This window comes from Schistocerca piceifrons, chromosome 2 (assembly GCF_021461385.2).
Source record: "Schistocerca piceifrons isolate TAMUIC-IGC-003096 chromosome 2, iqSchPice1.1, whole genome shotgun sequence".
NCBI lineage: Eukaryota > Metazoa > Arthropoda > Insecta > Orthoptera > Acrididae > Schistocerca > Schistocerca piceifrons.
This window is the reverse complement of record NC_060139.1, coordinates 209,787,457-209,798,398: the sequence shown is the minus strand read 5'-3', so window position 1 is coordinate 209,798,398 and position 10,942 is coordinate 209,787,457. Positions and strand designations below refer to the sequence as shown.

Genomic DNA, 10,942 nt, shown 5'->3' with positions numbered 1-10,942 from the left:
CCATTAATTTTGCGACCACAGCTGCTGAGGTGTGTGCTGGTGCATTGTCGTGATGGAAAACGACTTTTTTACTTTCCAATTGCCAGCGTTTTTCTTGCAACTCGGTTTTCAAACGGTCCAGTAACGATGAATAATATGCACCTGTAATATTTTTATCCTTTTCCAGATAGTCGATGAAGATTTTCCCTGCGAATCCCAGAAGACAGTCGCCATAACCTTTCCGGCCGAAGGAATTGTCGTCGCCTTTTTGGTGCAGATTCCCCCATTGTTCAGATTGTTCTTTGGTCTCAGGAGTATAGTAATGTATCAAAGTTTCATCCATAGTGACGAAACGACGCTTAAAGTCCTGCGGATTCTTCCTGAACAGCTGCAAACCATCCTTCACACGATTCCGATTTTGGTCAAGCGTGAGCAATCGTGGAACCCATCTTACGGATAGCTTTCTCATGTCCAAATGTTTATGCAAAATATCATATAGCCATTCATTCGAGATGCCCACAGCAATATCAATCGCATGCACCTTAATTCCTCTGTCATCCATCACCGTATCATTGATTTAATCAATGATTTCTGGAGTCTTAACCTCCACAGGGCGTCCAGAACGTTCAGCATCACTTGTGGCCAAATGGCCACTCCGAAAATTTTGAAAAAAACTTATGAAGTTGCACAGTCACCGTAATGTTTGTCAAGCTTCTCTTTAGTCTCCTGAGGAGTTTTACCTTTCATAAAGTAATGTTTAATCACCACAAGAAATTCTTTTTAGTCCATTTTTTTGACAATCACTCGACTTTCTTGATTCACGCGAATGCCAAACACAAAGAAATAGACAAATATGGCTGAAACTTGGTGCACGTTCTTTCCAAAGATGCTACTAACTAAACATGACCTCGATACACGCCGGTGGTGACATCTCTCAGACTTTGCACATACTTTTCAAAAGCTCCTCGTATCATACTTCATAGTCTATTACTGAAGTTAAGATGACGTTTACCCTAAAGCGAAGATAAACGTCGTCAGTTGGTTGAAAGAACAGGCGGTATATACATCCAATACGGAACCTTGTGCTGGGGACTTTTGGACATACCTGGAAACACAGCACAGTAGACTTCAACGAATCCCACATTACACATTACGCAAACTTTCTCATAAAAGCAGTGAACTGGAGAGCGTAAAGTCACAGACGAAGACTGGGGGCTGAATAGGAAGAAGAACGACAGACTAAAGCGACGGAAATAGAGTGGAGTAAAGACAAAGCTGCCTGAGAAGACGTAATTTACAGTTTCGACGGCCGCCGGGGGAAATTACGATCAGACGCCAGCAAGAGGTCAAACACTCAAAAGGCACGGACCGATTCCGGCGAGGGAGTGCCACCCCAGAGATTTGTTTTAGATTACATTACGTTACAGATTTAAAATTAATCCCCAAAGTGTAAAAGGTAGCTAAAGACGGCGAAAAAGGTGAGCATTGGATGGGCGGTGAGGGGAGAAGAGAGGCCCAACCCAGTTTAATTGCATTTAAAGAAAAACGAGTAACGTGTTTGCCTTTCACTGGGAAGACTATGTTCGCTTTCGGTTAAAATCTGGCTGGAGAAAGGGCTACTAGCAGGCAGATCGACAATGAGTGAAGATATTTTAAGGCAACTCCTTTTGCTTAATAAAAGGTAAACGTCGCGCATTGTAGATTTGAATTCGTGGGTTGGAGACCTCTCGAGGACTTTTTTAAATCGTACTTCAGGCGTCAAAGATGATTCGCTAAAACACACACAAAAAAAGCTGGCGTCTTCGATTAGTAATCAAAACGTTGCTGATCCCGGAACACCGCCAGTGCTTAAATTTTGAAACAAACTCGTCAGCATTGGCGGTCCAAGACTACCGGCATAAGAAGTCAGCCTCATTCTGCCAACAGAGTCAAAGGAGCGGAAAAAGCTACAGGATACTCTCTCCCCTTGGAGTGGGAAACTGCCTCTAAAGACGGAAAAATAATCAATTATCAACGACATGAGGATGCAGAATGCAATGGAAACCACTGCATTAAAAACACATAACTTGTCTCCACAGGACATGTGGCCTGTAATTGAAGAAGTCATGGTGATCTCTCCATTGGCAAAAGATTCCGGAATAGTCCCCCATTCGGATCTCCGGGAGGCGACTGCCAAAGGGGAAGTGACTATGAGAAAAAGTAGGAATAACCAACGAAAGGCTACGCTCTACGAGTCGGGACGTGGAATGTCTTAAGTTTGAACGTGGTAGCGAAGCCAGAAAATGTGAAAAGGGAAATACCAAGATTCAATCTAGATATAGTGGGTGTCAATGAAGTGAAATAGAAAGAAGACAAGGATTTCTGGCCTGACGAGTACACGATAAAACCACCAGCAGCAGGAAATAGTAAAATGGGAGTAGGATTCGTTGTGGATAGGAAAGTAGGGCAGAGTATGAGTTACTGTGAGCAGTTCCGTGATGGGGCTATACTAATCAGAATCGAGTATATGGATTAAATGAGATTGATATATTATTAATATTTATTCCTGAAATTCACCATTTCTCTGATAGGTATAGGTGTATTACCTAAAGCGAAATATGTGAATTTGTGCCAGACTGGAACCCGTAACCGGATTTCTCTCGTATGTCATGCAGTCACCTTACCGCTTAAGCTATCCGAGCATGCTCCATGGAGCAACCCCAACTTCCATATGTCACGCACTTACCTATTTCTTCTCATTGATTCTGAATTCATTTCCCCACAGTTTCACATCTCGTGATTCCCGTTCAGGCTTCAGAATCAGGAGAACGACATTTTCGTCACAGGCTCGTCTTCAACTTATACCAGCCAGAACATTATGACCTCCTACCTAATAGCCGGCCTGTCCATCTTAGGCACGGATAACAGTGACAACCGTCATGGCATGGAAGTAATGAGGTCCTGGTAGGTCGCAGGAGGGACCTGGCACCATATCCGCACACGCAAGTCACCTAATTTCTGTAATTTCCGAGAGGGGAGGAGGGGGGAATTAGCTGTAACGCCACGTTCAATTACATCCCATGTGTGTTCAAGTTTGGCGAGTTGAGGAGTCAGCTTATCAATTAGCCGCCACTGTTTTTATCGAACCGTTTTATCACGCACCTGACGTTGTGAAGTGGAGCAGTACCTAGTTGAAAAACGCAAACGTGATCGTCATGAAGGGGTGTACGTCGTCTGCAACCGGTGTACGCTGCTCATTGGCTGTCATGGTGCCTTGCACGAGAAGCATTGGGCCCATGGATGCCCACGACAATGTTCCTCACATCAGAGTAGGACCACAATCAGCTTCTCCGTCCCGCAGGTGTCAAGGAGCTGTTCCCCTGGAAGACGACGGACTCGCGACCCGTCTTCGGCGTGATGAAGAAGGTATCCAGATTCATTAGACCATGTGACACTCTGCCACTGCGCCAAGGTCCAGTGCCAATGGTCACGTACCCTTTGCAGTCGCAGTTGTCGATGTCGTGGTGTTAACACTGGTGCACACATGAGTCGTCGACTGCATAGGTGCATCGTCACGAGTGTTCGATGCACAGTGTGTTCAGAAACGCTCGTACTCTGGCGAGGATTAAAGTCTGCTGTTAATTCTGCCCCCCCCCCCCCCCCCCCCCCCAGCCTTCGACGTCGAGTTGGCCGCCCAACCTCACCTCTGGACGTGGTTTCACCTTGGTTTCGCCACGTGTTGAAGACAAGCACCACAGCTTTCCTTGAACACCCGACAAGTCGTGAAGTCTCCGAAATGTTCGTGCCGAGCCTCCGCGCCGTCACAATTTGCTCTCCGTCAAACTCAGATGGATCGCGTGCCTTCCCCATATTACATACAGGCAGCTCGCTTACTAATACTACTTGCACCGTGCATGTGTCTGACTAATATTCATTTCTCACCAGGTGACGCGCTATCGCCTTAAGGGGTTGATATAGACAGCAGGTCGGTGGTCGTATGTTCTGGCTGACCAGTTTATATTTGTTGACGAATTTGAGTAGTATTTGATAGGCACATTCGTAAACAGCGGCAACACATCAAAACTGACTATAATGTCACTCCCAATAAATCGAAGTCGGTTAATTCCGCTCATAAAATCCCTTGAGTATTTAATATGATGCTCGCAGTGTCCAATATGAGGAACGAAGAGATTGGCCAAGTCCTTTACCAGCTTGTTGGCTCCGTGTCGGGCAAGATAAGCCGCCTGCTTAAAAGACTCAAGATCGATCTTCAGGCGTCCAACAAAAATCCATCAGTTACTAAGACCAGTTGAAGATGCAGCCTGTGGCCTACAGGATGCCTTGCGAGTGTGGCCATTCTTAAGTCGGACAACAGTGCGCACTTTGGAACAACACAGGAAGGAGCATGAGAGATTCCATCGCCCACGCTTTCGCTGTACATGCTTTAGAAAATGGTCATCGTACAAAATTTGCCGAAATTTGGCGAAATCCCTATCGTCACTACACTGACGGCTGTTTGGGACACTGTAATCAAAGAATCCATCGAAATAAAAATCACCGATAACACCCAAATAAAGTCGGTGGCCTGCACCTCAGGGCGGCGTCCGATCTAGCGATCGCGCAACTGAAGCGGGAACTTCGAACGCCAAGTAAACGTAAAGTCATATATGGTGAAGTTGCGAGCACCAGTGACGTCACATCTGACAGATAGTGTATATAACGATTTACTGGCAGCCCAATGTCAGTCATACGACTTGACAGTGGACAAGGAGTGCCTCCCCGAGAGCTCATGTAATTTTACTACTTTGACGCGGCTGGAAACGCGAGAAAGTTTTATACTGTGTTAGCAGATGTGCAGGGTTTGGACAAAAAGATGTAAAAAAACGTAAGATATGCTTGCTTAAACATAAATGCAGATGCTAGCCAAGTCTGCAGATTGAACTTTGGTATTTGAATACGAACGACAAATTTGCAGTGTCCACAATAGCTACATTTCCAGTCTCAGTCGTGGTCAAAACATGTTCCTTGTAGCTGTGAGTGCATTAAGGTTGTTTTTTTGGTTGGTTGATTTGGGGGAGGAGCCAGATAGCGAGGTCATCTGCTCCGTCGGATTAGGATTAGAGAAGGGTGGGGAAGGAAGTCGGGTGTGCCATTTCAAAGGAATCATCCCAGCATTTGCCTGTGGCGATGTAGGAAAATCACTAAAAACCTAAATCAGGATGGCCAGATGGGGGTTTGAGCCGCCGTCCTCCCAAATGCGAGTCGAGTGTGCTAACCACTGCTCTATCTCGCTCGTGGTTGTGCGTTATGTCGGAGCTAAGTGACTTCGAACGTCGGCAGACTATTAGTGACTCGTACAGTGAGCAAGGTAGCCGAAGAGTATTGAAAATTCGTATCACGTACATGGAAAACGAGAAAAGCATCATCCGATAGGTCACAACGCGGACAAAAGCGTATGCTGAGCGATAAAGTTATGAGGTCACTGAAGAGGATTATCGCATACAGTAAGAGGACGACATCTGAAAAGGTCACTGCAGAACTGAATACTGCACTCTCGAACCCTGGCCGCACGGGATTAGTCGAGCGGTCTAAGGCACTGCAGTCATGGACTGTGCGGCTGGTCCCGGCGGAGGTTCGAGTCCTCCCTCAGGCATGGGTGTGTATGTTTGTCCTTAGGATAATTTAGGTTACGTAGTGTGTAAGCTTAGGGACTGTTGACCTTAGCAGTTAAGTCCCATCAGATTTCACACACATTTGAACATTTTTGAACCCTGTCAGCACCAAAACAACACGAAGGATGCTCCATAATCATGGAATTGCAGGACGAGTTTTAATTCCAAAAACACCCATGAGAGATGCAAGTAAGTGACTTAAAACAGGAAAACTTGATTCCGAAGCCATATTGAGCAGTTTCGTGAGCGCTAGGATGAATTCATATCTCCCCTGGCCACGAAAGTCACCAGATCTCAATAACAGTGAGTCTTTGTGATCTACTTTGCAGAGAAGGTTGCATGACTGCTATCCACCAGGATCATCGCAGGAAAAAGGTATAAGATTCCCTTGAAAACCATACAGGATCAGTATTTATTTCTTCCGAGACGACTCAGAGCTGTTTTTAATACCAATAGTGTTCCCACACCGAACGTTTGTGTGTTCTATTTTTGGTGTTTACATGTTTTTTGTGTCGTGGCGGGACTGGCGCCAGGGATATCTTTGGCTTAGGCACTATCGATTCCATCTGGCAGAAGTTTGTGTTTGGAGCCTGGCCCGGCTCAGGATATAGCGGAGAGTACTTAGTGGAAGTGGTGGAACAACGTTGGGCACGGCACGTGGAAGTGCGCGTATTAGCGAGACGTTGGAGAGACGACAGCGAGCGCGGTGTGCCTGAGTACGGGCGGCAGTTAGCGCTTGATCGTACTGGGGTCAGTAACAGCGGGCCGGCGCTGTGGCCTCTTGGCAACCTCGTGAAGCTAAGCATGTGCTCGCTTCCATGAAGGAACACGATGTTGCTATCGGACTAACAAGGGAACCTTCCCATCGCAACCCCCTCAGATTTAGTTATAAGTTGGCACAGTGGATAGGCCTTGAAAAACTGAACACAGATCTATCGAGAAAACAGGAAGAAGTTGTGTGGAACTATGAACAAAATAAGCAAAATATACAAACTGATTAGTCCATGTGCAAGATAGGCAACATCAAGGAAAGTGCGAGCTCACCAACGCCGTGGTCTCTTGCTTAGCGTGAGCAGCTGTGGAACGAGAGGTCTTGGGTTCAAGTCTTCCCTTAAGTGAAGAGTTTAATTTTTGTTTTCAGACAATTATTATCTGTCACCAGTGTCGTATAGAATATGTCAGACGTGTTTTCCTGTGGTTCCATTGGAGAGGCACGTCCTTTCGTCTACTAATCGCACCGTTTTGCGGTGCGGTCGCAAAACACAGACACTAAACTTATTACAGTTAACAGAGACGTCAATGAACGAATGGACAGATCATAACTTCGCGAAAATAATGAAAATAAATGTTTCACTGGAAGTAAGATTTGATCCTAGGACCTCTCGTTCCGCAGCTGCTCACGCTAACCACGGGACCACGGAGCTCTTGAGCTCACGCTCTCCTTGATGTTGCCTATGTCGCACATGGACTACTCACTTTGTATATTTTGCTTACTTTTTTCATAGTTCCACACAACTTCTTCCTGTTTTCTCGATTGATCGTGGTCAGTTTTCCAAGGCCTATCCACTGTGCCAACTTATAACTAAATCTGAGGGGGGGGGGGGGGGGGGTGCGATGGGGAGGTTCCCTTGTAAGCAACGTCTGAAGTCTTCGCCACATCTATCCAGCAGCCGCTATCAAGTTAAGTAATTCAAGTCCTACCAACGATTAGTGAAATATAATGACGATTGCTCTTGAGGCAGCAAAGTGTTGCAAGGACTGTGATGTTATATTTCATGACTCTTATTAAGTGTGTGCTTCGCTCCTTAATAGTACTGTTCTTACTTCAGCTGGCAAGTGTCTAAAACATTGATACGTGTACGCAGCCTTACTCGAACGATCTATATTCCATGTCTAAAGATTGCCGTGTGGTACCTTACAGGCCCACATAAGGTGCTCCATGTGATGCTTGGGTTTTAATAAGCCAGTTCCGTTTGTATTATTCGTGTAAGTGGTTCTGCTTAAAGGAATGAAATCAGTTTTATTATTGTCAAATTTATCGAAGTAGTTTTCCGTATAAGTTGGAGTATTAAGGTGAAGGAAGGGTTATTTGGTTCCCTGTTGTCGCTTCTGATTTATGTTTCAGAGATCGGAAGCAGTGGGCCACCGAAGTGCAGAGCCTCCTCTTTTAAATTACTAGCGGGCGTACGGGCGGTGGACTTCGCCTGACCTCGCGGTGTGCTGTTTGGTTCCGATTTCGGTGTTCTGAACTGGGTGGAAGTACAAACGGAGTCCACATCTTAATTCGAACATAAGTACCCAGTCGCCTCCACCGTTCGTGGCCAAGTCGCGGCCTCACAATCTCGGGCCTCAGTTATTGTACAAGCTGCAGTTTTCTAAAACTTGTGGTGGCTCTTCAAGTTTGCCCGGGTTAAATGTTTTAAATATTTGTCTAAAGAATTTTGAGGGATTTCCAGAAGAATGTGTCTTAATTGAAACCGTTTTTTTTAAAATTGTGGTGCAATTCAGCCTTAGTGGCATATGTCAATTTTGATGGGGTAATAACTGGGTTATTATTGATCAAACTGGCTATAACCTTGCAAAGGTGTTTGGTAATATCTCGCCAGGGAGGGGCGGTTTTCAATCTATATGGAAGTAACAATTTGTTTCCTGGTTATTTGATGTAAAGTTAATTTTAAATCATTTACTTGGCCCGAGTGGCGGTCTTTTTAAATGTTTGCAAAGAGATTAATCCGCTTGTGGTTTCATATAACAAGCAGTTTGTAAAGTTTGCCTCAATGGCGTTTCTTAAAGAAATTATCTGATTTATGATTGTAATTCTCTTAATGATTTTTCTATGATGCAAATAAATATGTTGAAATGAAATGGTCACTGTATGGGTCAAGTCCTTCCACTCCCTTTATATTAAAAAAAAAAAAAAAAGAAAACACGCCGTCTTCAGGCCACGAGTGGCCTACCAGGACCATCCGACCGCCGTGTCATCCTCAGTGGATGATGCGTATAGGAGAGGCGTGGGGTCGGCACACCGCTCTCCCGGTCGTTATAATGGCGTTCTTGACCGATGCCGCTACTATTCGGTCGAGTAGCTCCTCAATTGGCATCACGAGGCTGAGTGCACCCCGAAAATTGGCAACAGCGCATGGCGGCCTAGATGGTCACCCATCCAAGTGCCGACCACTCCCGACAGCGCTTAACTTCGGTGATCTCACGGGAACCGGTGTATCCACTGCGGCAAGGCCGTTGCCCCCTTTATATTAAAGGTTAAGGAATTTGCAGTTCAAAAAAGAATTAACGTAGCATTTTTCTCAACCCCCCCCCCCCCCTGTGCTTCTTACCTACACTTCGATGCCCTGCATATGATCGTAATGTATGCTAATGTCTTTTAGTCGGGTCTGGACCTGTTCTGAAGTGTTATCCTAATGTTCCATCCTACGTCTCTTGGCAGATGTGAATCTGCAACGAGTTCGCAGTGGGCAATAGGTTTTTCTTCCTACCGTTTAGTGCTCCTTCCCTATCACCAGAAAATGGACAGAAAAGAAAGCGAACACGTGGCGGCGGAACATCTGCCGACTGGCCGCCGCGTCAGCAGTCTCTGCACGCCCCCGATCTGCCGCGGAGCTCGCTCATGCAAAATGCACAAGTCCCCGGTCGCTGGACCCCTGGGAGATAGCGGCTGTGGAACACGTGCCGCCCGAGTTACGGCCATCTTTTATCACGATACTCAGAGAAATAAGCGCACATGTCGACAGAACCGCCTCGGAACGCAATCTGCAGAAGAATGCGCGATATTTCCTACACACATCTGGACTTTCCTGGGTCTTTCATTGAGATAACCCAGAGTCGGCAGCTCCCAAGTTAACTAGTATAAGGAGAAAAAAGTCATGGCATACTGACATGCGCATATACAGACGGGGGTAGTATCGCGTACGCAAGATACACTACTGGGCACTAAAACTGCTACACCACGAAGATGACGTGCTGCAGACGAGAAATTTAACCGACAGAAAGAAGATACTGTGATATGCAAATGATTAGCTTTTCAGAGCATTCACACAAGGTTGGCGCCAGTGGCGACACCTACAACGTGCTGACATGAGGAAGGTTTCCAACCGATCTCTCATACAGAAACAACAGTTGACCGGCGTTGCCCGGTGAAACGTTGTTGTGATGCCTCGTGTAAGGAGGAGAAATGAGTACCATCACGTTTCCGACTTTGATAAAGGTCGGATTGTAGCCTATCGCGATTGCGGTTTATCGTATCACGACATTGCTGTTCGCATTGGTCTAGATCCAATGACTGTTAGCAGAATATGGAATCGGTGGGTTCAGGGGGGCAACAAACGGCCTCGCATCACTAGCAGTCGAGATGACAGGTATCTTATCCGCATGGCTGTAACGGATCGTGCAGCCACGTCTCGATTCCTGAGTCAACAGATGGGGACGTTTGCAAGACAACAACCATCTGCACGAACATTTCGACGACGTTTGCAGCAGCATGGACTATCAGGTCGGAGACCATGGCTGCAGTTACCCTTGACGCTGCATCACAGACAGGAGCGCCTGCGATGGTGTACTCAACGACGAACCTGGGTGCTCGAATGGCAAAACGTCATTTTTTCGGATGAATCCAGGTTCCGTTTACAGCATCACGGTGGTCGCATCCGTGTTTGGCGACATCGCGGTGAACGCACATTGGAAGCGTGTATTCGTCATCGTCATGGTGGCGTATCACCTGGCGTGATGGTATGGGGCGCCATTGGTTACACGTCTCTGTCACCTCTTGTCCGCATTGACGGCACTTTGAACAGTGGACGTTACATTTCAGATGTGCTACGACCCGTGGCTCTACCCTTCATTCGACCCCTGCCAGGCCGGCCGTAGTGGCCGCGAGGTTCTAGGAGCTGCAGTCTGGAACCGCGAGACCGCTACGGTCGCAGGTTCGAATACTGCCTCGAGCATGGATGCGTGTGATGTCCTTAGATTACTTAGGTTTAACTAGTTCTAAGTTCTAGGGGACTAATGACCTCAGAAGTTGAGTCCCATAGTGCTCAGAGCCATTTGAACGATCCCTGCCAAACCCTACATTTCAGCAGGATAATGCAGGACCGCATCTTGCTGGTACTGTACCGGTCTTTCTGGATACAGAAAATGTTCGACTGCTGCCCTGGCCAGCAAATTCTCCAGATCTCTCACCAACTGAAAACGTCTGGTCGATGGTGGCCGAGCAACTGTCTCGTCACAATATGCCAGTCACTACTCTTGATGAACTGTGGTATCGTGTTGAAGCTGCATTGGCAGCTGTACCTGTACAC

At 46.6% G+C, this 10,942-nt stretch overlaps 1 pseudogene; it reads right to left on the bottom strand.

The window, feature by feature from the left end:
- Window positions 1-8,757: 8,757 nt before the first annotated feature.
- LOC124778958 lies at window positions 8,758-8,875 on the bottom strand (annotated as a pseudogene).
- Window positions 8,876-10,942: the final 2,067 nt, after the last annotated feature.